This window comes from Microcaecilia unicolor, chromosome 1 (assembly GCF_901765095.1).
Source record: "Microcaecilia unicolor chromosome 1, aMicUni1.1, whole genome shotgun sequence".
NCBI classification, from domain to species: Eukaryota; Metazoa; Chordata; class Amphibia; order Gymnophiona; family Siphonopidae; genus Microcaecilia; species Microcaecilia unicolor.
In genome coordinates, this window is record NC_044031.1 from 603,638,097 (window position 1) to 603,656,986 (window position 18,890).

Below are 18,890 nucleotides of genomic sequence, written 5' to 3' on the forward strand. Positions count from 1 at the left end.
TAAAGAGCCGCAGCTCACTCATTGCAAAGAAGATCCGTGTTCCTTTAAATGCATTTCTTAAAGTTTAATATTTGATAGGTTGGGAAGGGGTAGCTATAATGTTTTTCTCTTTCTCGGCCCCCCTCCACCCCTTCTCTCCTATGCAGGCAGACCGCAGTCCCAGGCTACAACCAGAGCGGGTTTTCTACTCAGGTCCAGGCCTTTCCGGAGCAGCGGTTTCTCCCAAAGGGGGGCACGGGCCAAAAGCAGACACCAGCGTCCAGGCGCCCGCCGCCCCAGTGAGCTGTCACCCGACAATTCGTGTCTCTACCCCCTACCACCTCTATCCTCTAGAACTAAGCTATTCTTTTTTAACAAAATCCATTTGTTTAAAAACCGCATCCGACTTTCTGACAACATACGTTAAAGCCCAAGTATTAAAATACTCATTTATTAAAAGTTTAAATACAAAATAAATGCGCTAAGTCCACGAGACTCCTCTCTGCGTTCGACTACTTCCTCTCGGACGAGAAACCTGGAGGAACCCGCGCCTCTTTTCATACCTCAGAGTAGCTCCGCCGAGTCGACGCTGAAGAGGTTAAAAAAAAAAAAGGCAGCGGAGACTGAAGACACCGCCTCCTCGCTTTTGTCCCGTGCGGGCGGCGCGGCGCAGAAAAGAGAGAGACAGACAGACAGAAAGATTTTTTTAAAAAAGAGAAAATTAAAAAAGAAGAGTCATCAGTCGGCGCCACGATAAGTGGCGTCACTGGCTTGCGATGACGGCAACACGTCGCGTCTCCCGCCCGCGGCGGGCGCGGGCTTGTGACGTCGTCAACTATTTCTGCGCAAACAGATGATGCTTGGTAGTCCTATGTAGTTGCAAAGGTTGTCCTGTCTGTTTTTGGAAGTCTGGCTTGTTGGGGGGGGGGGGGGGGTGTTTGTTTAGTCTGTGTTTTTTTATGTTGTATTTGGGGAGGGTCTGTTTATGAATGGCAAAGGTCAAGTATTCGGCTAATGTATAATTTCTGTGTAAGAGTTCATCTATACAGTATGTGCTTTGAATGTACAAATAATTTGAAAGGACTGAATTACATGATTGAAATTATTGCCTAGATATGTTGCTGAAAACTGATCTCACAGTTATTTATCGTGATAAATAACATTTATACAAGTGTCTTAAAAACAAACTACAGCAGTCAGAGTTTTTTTTTTTTAATCAGCAATCACCATGTTTTTTTTGTACCTGGATATTCAGTGTCAGAAATTACCTGTGTTCCAATGCTTAAAATATTAGCTGCTGGAACTTATCAGGGTACTAGCTGATGTTTAGCCTTGTAGCTGGGTAAGTGCTCATCTAAAGTTAAGATATCTTTTTGCTGGCTTAACTTTATCTGGCACTTACCTGGTTAGAGGCCTGCCTAGTGCCATTAACTGTGCAAGTCCTGGTGCTGCCCTGACTTCAGTTGTGGACCATAGGGACAGGGTCGGTCTTAGGCAGAGGCGACCGAGGCGGCCGCATAGGGCTCCGCGCTTAAGGGGGCCCCGCGCAGCGCACCTCAACTCTGCCTCTCCGACCCCCGCTCGCTTGGACTGCAACCAACTGCATGATCCAGCAATGATCTGATCCTGCTCGTCGCTCCGGACCGGATCGCGATCATCGCTCGCTCCCGCCACCCCACCCCCGCTAAGTCTGCCGACAGCTCCCGCCTCCCAGTCCCACTCCCAGGAGGCCAGGATGACGACAACAGTTGCAAGCAACTTACAGCGTAGCGATGGCCCGCCCCAACCCGACAGACAGTTGCAGCGGCCATGGGCACAACGGCTTCGCTCACCCCAGCTTTTCCCTTCTGCCTTCCCGCTCAATGTCCCGCCTTCCGATGATGAGGTACTTCCTGTTTCCGCGACTATGGCGGGCGTCATTGAGCGAGAAGGGAAAAGGAGCTCGAGTGCGTGGTCGGAGGTGAGCAGCCATCGGGAAGGAGCTGGAGCGTCGTTCGTCGTGGTCGGAGTGAGGTGAGCAGCCAAAGCCAGCCATCCAAGGGAAAAGGAGCTGGACTGGTAGTTCTTTAAATTAGAAAAACTGTCGAAGTGTAAGCGGGCAAAATCGACCTTTCTGTCTGGAGGGAGGGTTCGCTGGAGAAATGAAGAACCTTCTTATTTGTTAAGGAGATCAGTTGGTGGGTTTCCCAAACTGTCTCCAGTCCACCCACGTGATGTTCCTTCTTCAGTATGATCCTGAAAGGTCTGGAAAACACATTGTCACTGTTGGTTCAACAGTAGGTATCATAGCCTGCAAAGAATTTAGTTTTCTCTAGAACCAGGACAACTCTGGAAACTCTGCACTGCTTAAAAAAAAAAAGCAAGCAGAAAAAAATGGAGCAGCCTAATGGTTAGTGCAGCAGCAGTAGCCTGAGAATCAGGGGAACCTACTCCTGCCATAATTCTGTGCCAAATAATTTGAAATTATGTTCAAAACATTTGCAAATTCTACAAAATTCTGCACATTTTTTAAACAATATTTTTGCCATCCACCTTTGTTCCCAGTCCCCCTCTCCCTATACTCATCCATCTTACAGCCCCCCCTCCCTGTACAGATACCATCCATATTTATTTTATCAAGTCCTCCCTCCCTTCCTGCCTGCACCCACACTTTATCCACCTTACAGCCCCCCCTGCATCCACCCTTCATCCACCTTACAGTCCCCCTCCTTCCTCCATGTACACAGATACCATTCATCTTTTTCCAGTCCTCCCAACCCCTGCACTCACTGGTCCAGCACTGGCGGAGTGCACATTGGGGTGGAGCTAGGGTGGGGGCGGGGCTACAGTGGGGCAGGGCTAGGATGGGGCCCCACCAAATTGGTCTGCATAGGGCCCCGCACTTGCTAAGACCGGCCCTGCATAGGGATCACAGCTGACATTCATAGCACTATCGGGTTAAGTGTGCTGAATATAAGCTTGGTACCAGCCTTTATGATTTAACCAAGTTGGAGCCTTCCTACTTAGTTTAAAGGGGGACATTAGCATAGAAAGGGTGGTAGATAACTGGAATGCCCTCCCGCAGGAGGTGATGGAGTTGAAATCAGTAACTGAGTTCAAAATGCATTGGATAAACACAAAGGAATTCTGTTTAGAAGGCATGGAACCAAAGAAGCTTAGCAGTGGTTAGATGGAAACACCAGTTATTGGGCAGCAAAGCCAGTGCTGGGCATATTTCTACGGTCTGTGCCCTTATCATGGCTGGACAGATTCAGCTTCAGTAGCTGCAGAGCAAGGCCAGGGTCGGGCAACCTTCTATGGTCTGTTTCCTGATTGTGGCTGGACAGGTAGGGCCAGTACCAGGTAGATTTCTATGGTCTGGACCCTTAAAATGGCAAGGACAAATCAAGATCAAGTATACATATGTAGTATCACATCATACCTTCCTTAGCGTCAGCTTGGGGTGCACAGCTGAGCAGTGCCGGCTTTAGGGGTATGCCTGGAGGCTTATTTTCGAAAGAGAAAAACGCCCAAATTCCGACCTAAATCGGGAGATGGACGTCTTTCTCTTGTGGGTGCCCAAATCGGTATAATCGAAAGCCGATTTTGGGCGTTTCCAACTGCACTCTGTCGCGGGAACGCATAAAGTTGACGGGGGCGTGTCGGAGGCGTGGTGAAGGCGGGACTGAGGCGTGGTTATCGGCTGAGCAGAGATGTGCGTGCTCGGCCGATAATGGAAAAAAGAAAGGCGTTTTCAGAGAGCATTTAGGTCACTTTTGTTGGACCCGTTTTTTTCACGAACAGGTCCCAAAAAAGTGCCCTAAATGACCAGATGACCACCGGAGGGAACCGGGGATGACCTCCCCTGACTCCCCCAGTGGTCACTAACCCCCTCCCACCAAAAAAAACCGAATGTTAAACACTTTTTTTCCAACTTGTAAGCCAGCCTCAAATGTCATCCCCAGCTCCATGACAGCAGTATGCAGGTCCCCGAAGTAATTTTAGTTTAGTTAGTGCTGTGCGGGACCCATGCAGAGAGGAAAAATCGGAAGAAAAAAACAAAAAATAAGCAAGTGCAGTCAGGGATGTCTAAATTACCAGGATAGTAAAAGGGGGAATCCAACCAGCAACCTTCTGATTACAAGCTCAATGCTCTAGCCAGTGAGCCACATTATTCAGGTGCTTAGATGTCCTTCCCTTTCCATTAAGTCCCTCCAAGTTTCTGTCAGCCAATCATCGCTGTTTAGCTGACACAGATGTCAGCTAAATGAGCTGTGATTGGCTGACAGAAACTTGCAGAGACTTAATGGAACAAGAAGGACATCTAATCAGTGGTGCACTGGCTAGAGCACTGAGCTTGTAATCAAAAGGTTGCTGGTTCAATTCCCCCCTTTACTATCTTTTAATTAGGACGTCCCTGACTGCACTTGCTTGCTTGTTTTTTTTTTTTCTTCCGATTTTTCCTCTCTGCATGGGTCCCGCACAGCACCAACTAAAGTAAAATTGCTCTGGGGACCTGCATACTACTGTCATGGAGCTAGGTATGATATTTGAGGCTGGCATAGAGGCATCTCAGGGGGACCAGTGCACTACGAATGCTGGCCCCTCCCACGACCAAATGCCTTGGATTTGGTCGTTTTTGAGCTGGGACGCTTCGGTTTCAATTATCGCTAAAAAACAAAAACGCCCAGCTCAAAAAACGCCCCAATCCAATGTATTTTCGAAAAAAAAGATGGACGTCCATTTTTTTCGAAAATACAGTTCGGCCCGCCCCTTCACGGACCCGTTCTCGGAGATGGACGTTTTTACAAATGGGCGTTCGCGTTCGATTATGCCCCTCTTTGTAAGCCACATTGAGCCTCCAAATAGGTGGGAAAATGTGGGGTATAAATGTAACAAATAAATACAAAAATAAATAACATCAAACATGGTTTTAGAAAATTTTGCAGGATCTGATGTTTGATGAAGTGGTTATCTTTATAGCAGACTTTTGTGTTTCAGGTTTCAATTATGAGATGTTGCCTCTTGAGGGATCTATACATACAGTTGAATTGTTTCCATAGATGTGTATGTGGTTTAGTGTTGGTAAGTGCTTGAAATAATGAATTTAAAATATGTAACATCATTAATGATAACAGAAATTCATTATTGTGGGCACATGAAGTCATTCTCACTAAGAGAGACACTAACAGGTACATTTTCGAAAGAGTAGGACGTCCATTTTTCAACATAAAACGGAAGATGGACGTCCTTCTCACAGAGATGTCCAAATCGGTATAATCAAAACCCGATTTTGGACGTCTCCAACTGCAGTCCGTCGCAAGGACATCCAAATTTCAAGGGGCGTGTCGGAGGCGTAGAGAAGGCAGGACTTGGGTGTGCCTAACACTCGAACATCTTTGACCCATAATAAAAAAAAACAAGGACGTCCCTGACGAACATTCACCTGGACATGTTTTTATTACGAATAAGGCACAAAAAGGTGCCCAAAATGACCAGATGACCACCGGAGGGAATCAGGGATGACCTCCCATTACCTCCCCCAGTGGTCACTAACCCCCTCCCACCCTCAAAAAAACATCTTTAAAAATATTTTGTGCCAGCCTCTATGCCAACCTCAGATGTCATACTCAGGTTCATGACAGCGCATGAAGGTCCCTGGAGCCCCCCTTCACCCGTAAGGGCTATGGTAGTGGTGTACAATTGTGGGTAGTGGGTTTTGGGGGGCTCAGCACACGAGGTAGGGGAGCTATGTTCCTGGGAGCAATTTATGAAGTCCACTGCAGTGCCCCCTAGGGTGCCCAGTTGGTGTCCTGGTATGTCAGGGGGACCAGTGTACTACAAATGCTGGCTCCTCCCACATCCAAATGGCTTGCATTTGGACGTTTTTGACATGGACGTCTTTGGTTTTGAAAATCACCAAAAGTCAGAAACGTCCAGATCCAAGGACATCCAAATCTAGGGACGCCCAAATTTAAGGATTTGGAAGTCTCTGATGGTATTTTCGAAACGAAAGATGGACGTCCATCTTTTTTTGAAAATACGGGTTTCCCCACCCCTGAATGTTGACATTTTGCAAAGACGTCCAAATCGCAACTTGGATGTTTCTTTAAAAAATGCCCCTCTAAATGACCATGATGAAAGTAGTGGAAAAGGTACGGTATAAGTAAGTGATGTGAACTGAAACATCATGGGGCTGAAGGGTGTAGAGAGACAAGAAACAAGACATAGACAAATCAGTGTCAGTGTAGGAAAGGAAGAAGATAAGAAGAAAAACAAGAAATGATAAATGGGAAAGAGACCCTAGAGAAGAAGGTAGAAGACAGAGGAAACTGAAGACAGAGAACTAAAGTAGGATCAATCTTCAGTTCTATTTACAAATTGTAAATGTATAATCAACTTCTAGGAGGCCCTGGTCCTAGTGTGCCAGTGATAGTGGTGGTGGGGGGTGGGGAGAGAGGGTTGGGGTGTTGGTTGGGGATGAAAAAAAAGACTGCAACACTGGATGGAGGGGGGAGGGTGTGATTGTAAGTGACGGTGGGCATTGGGTGGGGTGATAGTGGGAACATATAAATTGAGCAGGGATAAGGATGACCCCAGGTACAGGGTGACTGGGTGATGGGGAAGGACAGACGATGGATGGAGATTGGAGTGGGGAGGGGGAACAGATGCTGGATGGAAGGGAGAAGAGATGGGACAGATGCTGGATGGAGGGGGAAGGGAGGACAGATACTAGATGAGAGGGGACAGATGTCAGATGAAAGAGGGAGAGGAGGGACAGACACTGGATGAAGGGGAGAGAGAGGATAGAAGCTGGATGGAAGGGGGAGGAGGATGCAGATGTTGGATGAACTGGAGAGAGAGAGGGGTCTGAGTGGATGGAAGTGAGGAGAGAGAGGGGCCAGATGCTGGATGGAGGAGGGAGAAAAAGAGGAAAGACTCTGGATAGAAGTGAGGAAAGATAATGGATAGAAGTGAGGAGAGAGAAGGGTCAGATGCTGGATGGAAAGGGGGAGAGAGGGGGCAGACGCTGGATGGAAAGGGGGAAGAGAGGAGGCAGATGCTAGATGGAAAGGGGGGAGAGAAGGGGCAGACGCTGGCTGGTAAGGGGGGAGGAGAGGGGGCAGATGCTGGACAGAAAGGGGAAAGAGAGGGAGCAGATGCTGGATGGAAAGGGGGGGAGAGAGAGGGATAGACGTTGGCGAGAGTTAAGAAGAGATTGAGGAAAAAAGAGACAAGAGACTGGGACTAACACAATTAGAAAAAAGTAAACGGACAGACAACAAAGGTAAGAAAAATGACTTTTATTTTTAGTTTAGTATAAAGTAGTGTGGTAGCTGTGTTAATAAAGAAAATGGAAATAAGATGATATCTTTATTGGACTAATTTTAATACATTTTGACTAATGTTTGGAGACACAACCCTCCTTTCTCAAGACAGAACAGAATACCTTAATAGCAGTATACTGTCCTGACCTGAGGAAAGAGGTTTTGGCCTCTGAAAGCTAACTGGAAAATATGTTTGATCCAATAAATTAGTATCATCATATTTTCCTTTTTTTTATGTGTATTTGTTAACCTATAGTATAGTAATTGAAATATGTGTCAGTTTTTGAAATTTACATCTGCGGGCGGGGGAGTAGCAGCAGCACAGCGGGTAGGAAAGAACTGGGATGGTGGGGGCGTCGGCTGCGGCGGTAGTGGGGGCATCAGACAGTGACCAGGCAGGGGGCCCAGACCACTCTCAGTCCACCTCTGCCGTGAACTACTCTATTTTGCTTTGTGATAAAAAGTGACTGCTCAAGTTGTCTCCTGCTCAGGTTTTGTTACAGATGCAAAATATATTAATATCCTTTATTTTCATTGGTGTATATATGCTCATTTTTTTTTTTCCAAATATTTTTATTGCTTTTTCAATTTCAACAAACAGAGAAAAAAAAAAACAACATTTGCCAAGTCTCATATATAGGGTTTCTCATACAATTCAAAACAGTTACCGATAAAGCAACCTCCCCCCCATCCCTCCCGCACTATGGTGGTGACAAAAGCACTTCTCTTTTCTGTTCGTATGGGAGCCATATCTTCTGAAACAAATTAGCATGGCCTTTTCTAATTGCTGTCAACTTGGACATCTGGTATATATAATCTAATTTACGTGCCACCAGCTGCATGCCAGGTAATTCGACCTGCTTCCAGGCCTTCGCTAGCATAATTTTAGCTGCTACAAAACACTGGATCGCTAATTTATGCCAGTGTATCCTAACTTTCGGGGGCCGAAGATGTAATAAACAATATCCTGCCTGACTAGGGTATGTCACCTCAACCATTGTATGAATCATCTCCAGCACCTGTGCCCAATACACCTTGACCTTTGGACATTCCCACCAAATATGCATAAACGTCCCTCTTATCCCACAACTTCTCCAACAGTCAGCAGACATGCGTGTATAAATTCTCTGGAGTTTGTCCGGCGTGTAGTACCACCAGTACAATATCTTATACCCATTTTCAATTAGGGGTTGTGCTATAGATGGCTTTAACAAATATCTATACACATTCCGCCAACTCTCATCCGTAAAGCTAGTTTGTAGCACCGACTCCCATCTCCTCACATAATATTCCTGGGGAGTTGAGAGCAGCAGCAGGGCCCTATAGAGCCTAGTCACACCGCCCTTGCCTCCTCCCCCCCTGATCGCTCTTTCGAGCACTGTTTCAGACAACTCTAACTCTTCCCTCGCTCGTCTGTGTATATAATTTCTCAAGCAATGGTAGTATACCAAATCCTTCTCCTCCAATCCATACTCCACCTGCATGTCCTGAAATTCTCGTATTGTCCCCTTATCCCATATTTGATCTATTTTATGCAGTCCCTGCTTAGCCCACCTTTGATACACACTCTCTGACTTTCCCAGTGGGAATCCCGGAGCTTCACAAATAGCCATTTGTAGGAAGTATTTCCTGTCTGGGAATGTCTGCGTTCGGATGTGGTGCCAGGTGTGTAAGAGATGGCTTATCCCCTCCGGAGCCCGTCTGATAGCTGCCCAGAGGTCCTTCCCCGGGGCCCATAATATAGCTCCTAAGTCTCGGGTTCCTAGCCATGCTCTCTCCCAGTGTAACCATTTCTTATTATTTTCAGGGTACCATTCCGCTAGAATCCTCAACTGTGCAGCCTGATAATATAGATAGAAATTTGGTACACCCATGCCTCCCATGGCCGGGAGCTGGAACATCACCGACCTGCGCACCCTGGGCGGCCTCTTCCGCCAAATGTACGCAAACATTTTCCTATTTAATTGTTGAAAAAATGAGCGGGGAATTGGTATTGGAAGGGCCAAGAACAGGTATAGTAGTTTGGGGAGTATCATCATTTTTATTGCATGAACTCTGCCCATCCATGATATGTTTAGACCTTCCCATCTGTCTAACTCTTCAAATAACTCCTTTACCTTTCTGGGATAGTTTGCTTGAAACATTGTCTCTACCTGATTAGTAATTTGGATTCCTAAATATCTGATGGATTTCTCTGCCCAAACGAATGGGTGAGCTCTCTGTATTTGTGCTACCTCGCCTGGCGGCGTCGTGAGGTTTAAGATTTCTGACTTGTTTGCATTAATTTTAAAGCCTGACATCTGCCCATAGTGATCCATGAGCTCCATCGCCTTCTCCAGCGATTGTCTTGGGTGTGTAAGGGTTAGTAAGATATCATCTGCAAACAGCATGATCTTGTGCTCGCGTCTACCTCTGACCACTCCCCGTACCTCTTGCTGGCGCCTAACCATCCTGGCTAGTGGCTCAATTGATAGTGCAAACAACAGCGGTGATACCGCACATCCCTGTCGTGTACCTCTGCTCAATGACAGCGGCTTGGTACGTGTACCATTTATCTTAATCATTGCCAGTGGGTCAGCATATAGCAGGCGAAGCCAAGTCAGAAATCTTCCTTCTATTCCTATCTGTTTTAGGACCGCAAACAGAAATGGCCATTCTACTCGGTCAAACGCTTTTTCTGCATCCACCGAGAACACAATCACTGGAGCTTCATCTTCCCTCGCTTGTTCTCATTTTTTTTTTCTTACAGTATTTAGTATTGTCATTGGTCTTCTCTGATTTTGTGAACTAATAAGGAGATTAGCTGAAAAGTTTGTTTCCTTTTCGTTGGAAATGTATAAATAAATTGTTAAAATGCAATGCCTAGATAAGAAGAATGCATAAGACAAAGTGATTTTTGTGGTTGAAATTGGAATGTGCGTCTCTTCTTTCATATTGTACACACAATAAAGGAGGAAGTTTGTTTCTGTTTCTATTTGTCCAGCATTCCACTGCATACAGGGTATGTCTTGGGATTTCCAGTTCAGTTTTTGTCAGCATACTTGTATTTCTAATTTGTGGTTACTTGTCTTGTACTTGTGGAGAATCTATGTTCTGTGTGTAACTGAGATCTCCACCCTTGCGCATGCCTAATTGGAAAGTACACATTATCAAAACATGGTGCATACATTTCTTCTAGCTGGTGTTAAGAGGTGATTTATGTGAATTTCTGCTGCGTAAAACTAGGTAGTTCCGTATAGAATGTGTGCCAAGTTGAGCACCTCCAATCATTTTGAAAAGACGGGGCTCGTATGTCCAGACAAAAAAGCTAGAAAAAAGTATTTATGTTGAATTTATAAGAGATGTGTTGGTATTCTAGAAAGTGGTATAATATTTTCAATGATACCTTTTTATATGTTCTGTGGCTGGTAAAAGGGATATGGCTATGGTAGGGGTGGAGTCATACATAATGACCATGCCCCCTAAGGTTGGTCCTGTATGAGTACCAACACCTTTTGTTTTTACTTATAACCATTTAAATTTTTACAAGCGATAAAACAACTTGCTGGAAATACAGAGAAAGTAATATATAGGAATTATTTCAGTCAGGTAATTCTATTCTCTTAGACCACTAAATAGGGAGAGTGAAACAAGACAAGGAGATCAATTAAACAGTAAACAGAAAAAAAAAGTGGTATTAACCTGATTATCCCCAGATATTACTTGTCTAATTCATTATTGCACATTGATCATCTGGTTGGCTTCTTCAAGGCCAATACGGTGTATAGACAAATCATTTCATTGAAAACATACTTATTGTCCAATATTAGTTAGAAATAATAAATCTGATTACATTCTTTCTCTTTTAAAAACCAGAAGTTATTTAACAATACATATACTTAAGTCTCTAATTCAAATCCCACTGATTAAAGTAATCCCAGTTTTCATAGGCTTCACTCCTTTTAAAGTAATAATTGAGGAAGTATTTCTGAGGAAAACTTTAGGAGTCATACCCGGAACTCTGGGAAAGACAATAATCTCAATATCATCTATAATAATATTGATTTTATTATTCAAAGTTTCTGGTTTATTATCATTTTGAAAATCATAACCACTTCTTGCTCATGTAGAATCATTTGTTATATCAATTTTTTACTCTCAAAGGGTTCAGTTGAATTGTCCATGTAACTCTCTAATAAAATTATATCTGAAACAAAATTATTTACTGCCACCATTAGGTCCCGAAGCGCCTTCCAGATGGTATTCAATGTAACCTCCATGGGAGCCAAAAACTCCAAGTTGATTTCTCTTAGGTGTTTAGGAGTGGTTCCGCCGATTCGGGTTCTGCTGTAAACATCCTCCGTTTCAGCATATGCCTCTAACTCCTCCACTCCTTTGGACATGGTGATTGAATAATTCGGGAGCGATGGAGTTGTTTTTTCCAGGTCCAAGAGTGTTGACGCTCCTTCGCCGGCGCTAATCAAAGGACTTGCCAACCCTTTCATCTGTGGGCTGTTTGTCGCGCAGCGGTCCCGCACTTGCTGCTCAGGGGACAAAACGCTGGCCATCAGCGGCTGACCGCTGGTTGTCCCCTTTCTCTCAGTTAAGGTAACTGCAATTGCAGAGAGGAAATTTACGTAAAGAAGACAAAAATTCAGAGGGCAGCTGTACCAACACCTTTTTTACTGGGAAAACCTAGAAGACTTAGCCAAATCGTAAAGTTAAAGAACAGTAAGTCACCTGGACAAGATGATATACATCACATGGTACTGAAAGAACTAAAAAATGAAATTGCTGATCTACTGTTAGTGATCCATAGCCTGTCATTAAAATTATCCATGGTATCTGAAGATTGGAAGGTAGCCAATGTAACACCAATATTTAATAAGGATTCCAGGGGTGATCTGGGAAATTAGAGTCTGGTAAGTTTGGCGTCAGTGCTGGGCAAAATGATAGAAACTATTGTAAAGAATAAAATTACTGAACACATAGACAAACCTGGTTTAATGGGATAGAATCAACATGGAATCAACCACAGGAAATCGTGCCTTACCAATTTGCTACATTTTTTTGGAGGCATGAATAAACATGTGGATAAAGGTAAGATGGCTGATGTGGAGATGTATTTTCAAAGCACTTAGACTTACATGGAGGGACATTTTCAATATGAGGTCTGAGTCCAACTTTGGACATTTTGCTAAAAATGTCCAAAATTCAAGTGGGGAATATAGCCATTTTCAAAACAGAAAAACGTCTATCTTTTTTTTTTAATGGCTGTTTGCTAGATGTTTTTGTGCTTTGCGTATTTATCTTTTTGGTCCATTTTCGAAAAAAAAAAAAAAAAAACTACGAGTGAAAAACGCACAAAATCAAGCCATTGTGATATAGGAGGAGCCAGCATTCTTACTAGACTGGCCACACAGACATCCCAGGAGAGAAATAGGGCACAGTGGACTTCAAATAAATGTTCCCAGGTACACATCTCACTGTTGCTCCCTTATCTTATGTGCTGAACCCCCCAAAACCCACCCAAAATCCAGTACCCCCAACTGTACAGCACTACAATAGCCTTTATGTGTAAAGGTGACACCTATATGTGGGTACAGTGGATTTCTGGTGAGTTTTAGAGGGCTCACAATTTCCACCACAAGTGTAACAAGTAGAGGGAGGTATGGTCCTGGGTTCTCCTGTCTGCAGTGCACTGCATCCACCACTAGACTACTTCAGGGACCTTCATGCTGCTCTAATGGACCTAAATATAACATCTGAGGCTGGTATAAAGGCTGGTAAGTATTGTTTTTAATAACATTTTTGGGGTGTGGGAGGAGGTTAATGACCACTTGAGGATTCCCTCCATCTGGTCACTTAGGGCATTTTTTTGTGGGTTATTCATGAATACAACAGGTCTAGACCAAAACGTCTATCTTATAGCCCTGGATATTTTTGTTTTGTTCCATTTTGGCAGAAAAATGTCCAAGTGTTAGGAACACCCAGATCTTGCCCTTCACATGCCCCCATGTGATTTGAATGCACTACTGACCAACTTCATAGAAAAACATCTACAAATTAGTTTTGAAAATATCTATTTGGACCGTTTTTGTGAGAAAAACATCCAAATGCAGATTTATGCCACTTTCTGGCTTATTTTCGAAAGAGAAGGGCGCCCATCTTTCAACACGAATCGGGAGATGGGCGTCCTTCTCTCAGGGTCGCTCAAATCGGCATAATCGAAAGCCGATTTTGGGCGTCCCCAACTGCTTTCCATCGCGGGGACGACCAAAGTTCCCAGGGACCTGTCGGAGGCGTAGCAAAGGCGGGACTGGGGCGTGCCTAACAGATGGGTGTCCTCGAGCAATAATGGTCCATTTTTTCTTATGACCAAGCCTCAAAAAGGTGCCCAAACTGACCAGATGACCACCGGAGGGAGTCGGGGATGACCTCCTCTGACTCCCCCAGTGGTCACTAACCACCTCCCACCCCCAAAAAAACAACTTTAAAAACTTTTTTGCCAGCCTGAAATGTCATACTCAGGTCCATCACAGCAGTATGGAGGTCTCTGGGGGGAGGTCTGTGTGTGTCAAGCAGAGGCATAGCGAAGGCGTGGACATCCTTCTTTCAGACATTTTGGATGTCCTGAACTGACCCCCCCCCCCCCCACACACACACAGGGATGGCCAAATTTCAAAGGAGTGGAGTGGAAGAGTGGCCTAGTGGTTAGAGCACTGGTCTTGCAATCCAGAGGTGGCTGGTTTAAATCCCACTGCTGCTACTTGTGATCCAAAATCCAAATAAATAAAGGGGGTGTTGGAGGCATAGCAAAGGCATGGACATCCTTCTCACAGAAACATCCAGGCATGAGCATCCTTCTCACAGAAACATCCACATTTTGGATGTCCTCAACTACCGTCACAGGGACAGAGGCATAGCGAAGAATGACCTTCACCCATACTCTAAAAAAAGGCATCCTTGATGAGCACTTGGACATTTTCACCTGGACTTGTATTTTTCTAATGTTGTAGATGGCAATTTATTTAAGGTTGTAGACAGCTATTATACACACAGCTTGTCTGCATGTATGAAGCCGTCTTTGGCATGCGCAGAGCAGCCACGCATAATGCTTGGCTGCTCTGCACTGGCTTCCCCTCCTTAGGAAGGAAATCATGTGCAAATGAGCTAACAGTGAGCAGCTCATTTGCATGCAATTTCCTTCAAGCATGCCCGTTCCTTTCCGAATCTCTAAGGGATCGATAAGGGAAGGGCTTTTTCCGTTCAGTTAGTGCATCAGTTAGTCCACTGCAGTGCCCCCTAGGGTGCCCGGTTGGTGTCCTGGCATGTCAGGGGGACCAGTGCACTACGAATGCTGGCTCTTCCCATGACCAAATGAGTTGGATTTGGTCGTTTTTGAGATGGGCGTCCTCGGTTTCCATTATCGCCTAAAACCGGGGATGGCCATCTCTAAGGTTGACCATCTCTAAATGTTGAGATTTGGGCGTCCCCGACCGTATTATTGAAACGAAAGATGGCCGCCCATCTTGTTTCGATAATACGGGTTTCCCCGCCCCTTCACGGGGACGTCCTGCGAGGACGCCCTCAGGAAAACTTGGGCACCTCGTTCGATTATGCTCCTCCTAGTGGAAGTTTTTCTCTTTTGAAAATGAGCCCCATAGTAACCTATGGAACTTTATAAATCTGAGTGCTTTGAAAATAAGCCCAATAGTGATCTAGGTTTTCAAAAAGCTTTTGACAGTCTGTTATAAGAGACACCTGAGAAAATTAAAAAGCCACAGGATAAAGGATAGAAAACGGAGGGTGGGGTTAAATGGCCATTTCTCTCAATTGAGAAAGGTCAATAGTGGAGTGCCCCAAGGATCAGTATGGGAACCAGTGATTTTTAACATATTTATAAATGATCTGGAAATAGAAATGACAAGTGAGGTGACTACATTTTCAGATGGCACAAAACTATTCAAAGTTGTTTAATTGCAGGCTGACTGTGAGAAATTGTAAGATTAGGCATCTAAATGGAAGATTACATTTAATGATGTGGACTAGTGCAAAGTGATGCACATTGGGAAGAATAATCCACATCATTAGTACTTAATGCTAGGTTCTACGTTAGAAGTCACCACCCAGGAAAACAATCTAGGTGTCATCGTAGATGATATGTTAAAATCTTCTGCTAAGTGTGCATTGACGCCAAAAATTCAAACAGAATGTTAAGAATTATTTGGAAAATAATAGAAAATAAGACACGGAATATTATAATCCTTCTATTGCTCCATGGTGGGACCTCATCTTGAGTATCATGTGTAATTCTAGTTGCCATATCTCAAGAAATATGTACCAAAATTAGAAAAGGTTCAAAGAAAGATGACAAAAGCGATCAAGGAAATGGAACTCCTCTCATATGAGGAAAGGCTTAAGAGGTTAGGGATCTTCAGTTTGGAGAAGAGGTGCCTGGGAGGGTATGATAGAGGTCTACAAAATCCTGAGTGGAGTAGATCAGGTAAATGTGAATTGATTGTTTACTCTTTCAAAAAGTACATAGACTAGGGGATACTCCATGAAGTTGCATGGTAATACTTTTAAAACAAATAGGAGAAAATATTTTTTTCACTCAGGGGCCCCTTTTACTAAAGGGTTGGCACATGGCAATGTACTTGCCACATGCCAATCCGGAACTACCACAGGAGCCTGGCAATAGTTCCCACCCCCGGTACCTGCTTTTTCCGGCACTACAAAAATGTTTTCTATTTTTGTAGTGCTGGTGCTTTCCATTGGGTTAGTGCTGGAGCCCTTACTGCCACCTCAACGGGTGGCAGTAAGTGTTCTCACCCCCCAAAATGGCCGCACTGTAAGTGGTTCACTGGCAGCACAGTAAGTGGTTCTCTTACCACACGACCATTTCTATTACAGAAAAAAAGAGTCTTTTACCCACTGTGGTAAAAGGGGGCCTTAGCACGCACCAAAAACATGCCCCCTTTTTACCACAGCTTAGTAGCTTAGTAAAAGGACCCTTCAATGAATAGTTAAGCTCTAGAACTCATTGCTGGAGGGTGTGGTAAAAACAGTTAGCATATCTGGCTTTAATAAAGGGACAAGTTCCTGTAGGAAAAGTCCTTAATCTGCATTAAGATAGACATGGGAAAGCCACTACTTATTTATGGGACTGGTAGCATAGAATTTTACTACTCTTTGGAATTCTGCCAGGTATGTGTGACCCAGATTGGCCAGTGTTGGAAGCAGGATGCTGGGCCAAAGGGACCTTCTATCTGATCCAGTATGGCAATTCTTATGTTCTGATGGGCACAAATGACCCTTGTTTTCTTTCCATTTTCTATGTCTTGAATGACTGATATTCAACACCCATCACTCAGTAAAACGTCTTTCCAAAGAATTAGTTATTTCCTTTTCTTCTAAATTGTAAATTGGTATCCATTTCATTCTATATTAAAATGTCACAGTGCACTGTTGAAAAATTCTGCCTGCTTCTACCAGGACAGTGTAGCCTTATCACTAGAAGCCAGCATTTCACTGTGCTTGGGCTCCAGTCATTTAAGGCCACTCCTGCATCAACTTTCACATTATCTAAAAAGATAAAACCACAGCTGGCAGGCACTCACAGCTCTTTGACAGCAGGAACACATAGGTACTTCAATTTATTAAAAAACCTACTTGCATCTAAAATGTAAATGGAATTTTGAAAACTCAGCAACGAACACAGAAAGAGTACAGGCTTTATTTGGAAACCTCACATATTCACATTACCAACAGCAACAAAAGAAACATACATTAAAAACATAATGGCCGAAATAACTTTTTTGGGGAGGCGGGGGAGCAATATGGTGACCTAGGAGCCACATTCCGATTCTGACTGACTTTGCTTTTCCATGGTTTTTATTTTGTGGTTTCCGTTCTTTTGGATGGGGAAGTAGAAAGGGAGCACCTGCATTAACTCTGTAGTGCCCTCAGCAAGTTTCTTTCTCAGTGAATTAGTTCATCATTTGAGCACTTAATTTATCAAGTATAGTACAGGAAATAGAATGGGAAGATCTGATGAGATCTCAGTGTCAAGTTCTGTGGAGGATGGCGACGGTGAGCCAAAAGACTTGTTTAAAGAAGCCTTTTAACATCACTTTAGAGACTCTACAGAAGCAATTTCCAAGTTTGATCAGTCTTTGAGCTCCTTCTACCTAGGTGTGCTAATAGATTTAGTGCACGTTAATGATTAGCATAGGAATAAAATGGGCTTCTCAGCATTTAGTGTATGCTAAATCCATTAGTGCACGTTAGTAAAAGGAGCCCTTTGTCTTTTCAGTTTCAAACATTGTTAAACCAAGTTCAGTCCTCTTTGGAAAATCTTCATGTTTTGGAGCAAAAGGTTCTAGAAAACAAGAAGAGTTGGGCTCTACCACGTTATAGGTAGCCATTTTATTTTCTAGAATTGGTACGGTTCTCCTTTCCTGTGAGATAATGGTGGATGAGTCCTTGAAATGGAGAGAAACCTGACATATAAATTGATCAAGTTCAGCAGATTGTTAAGAAGCAGTAATCTAATGACTGTAACAGTTTCCTCTGACCACAAGTTTTCTCGAATTGTAAGACCTCAATATTGCTTTCCTGTAATTTGTATGTTGTTTTATACTGCCTGTTTTCCTATAATTGTTAAAATTCCGAACTCCCATACACCCCTAGCTCAACTCTAATTATTTTAATTAGGACAACAAGAGGACAATTTTCATTAGAGTTTTAATTATATTTAATTAGTTTCTGAGAAGCAAACACTAAAATTACAAATTACACCATATAATCTTAAAGATCTTTATATTCATCTGATATCCCTACTACCTTAAGAAGTTATAATTAAACAATCCTATAATACTAAGATGCAGACAGAAGTCCAGCAGCAAGAGGGGTGCTATCCTTGTATTTTGCATTGAGAGTCACATGTATGATTATCTTCCAGTTGATGAGATGTCATATGTGTGTGCCCGACGCAAAGAGCTGCTAGCTCTCAGAGAACGAGTCCGTTCGCTTGAGGCTAGAGTAGCAGACTTGGAGGAGCTGAGGGAGACAGAGAGGTACATAGAGGAGGCACACAGGGACATTGTAGAGAAGTCCCACCTCCAGTCTGGCAGCCCCTGTGCTGCCTTGGAGGAGGGAGGTTTTCTAATAGGAGAGCATCACCCTGGTGCATCTGGAAGTAATTCTGTAGACAGGACCAGCACACCAGGTGATGCCATATCCTTTCGCACCAAGGATGTGTCTCTCGGAGCTACTGCCCAGGAGGGAAGGGTTAGGACAGCTGTTGTAGCTGGTGATGTAATTATTAGGTGTGTAGATAGCTGGGTGGCTGGTGGACACAAGGATCGCCTGGTCACTTGCCTGCTGAGCGTGCCGGACGTGAGGGGAAGAGCGAACAGGACAGGCAACGCAGCGGTGCCGAGACTGGCACTGGATGAAGCCTTCAGCTGACAGGGGTTGGGACCCCCGCCAGCAAAACCAGGGGCCCACAAGAAATTTGGGGGGCCCAGGCCCCTGTGGCTTCACGAAGCTTTGCCACTGGATGAAGCTACAAAGTAGTAAATTTAAAATGAATCAGACAAAATTTTTCTTCACTCAACG

At 44.1% G+C, this 18,890-nt stretch overlaps 1 protein-coding gene across 1 annotated transcript in view; it reads right to left on the reverse strand.

The window, feature by feature from the left end:
- The window catches only part of AGO2 (argonaute RISC catalytic component 2), a 350,472-nt gene extending 349,864 nt beyond the window's left edge, over positions 1-608 (reverse strand). Inside the window, exon 1 of the mRNA XM_030219580.1 lies at positions 543-608. The gene's annotated coding sequence lies outside the window, so the exon portion shown is untranslated. The remainder of the gene's footprint in view (positions 1-542) is intronic.
- Positions 609-18,890: the final 18,282 nt, after the last annotated feature.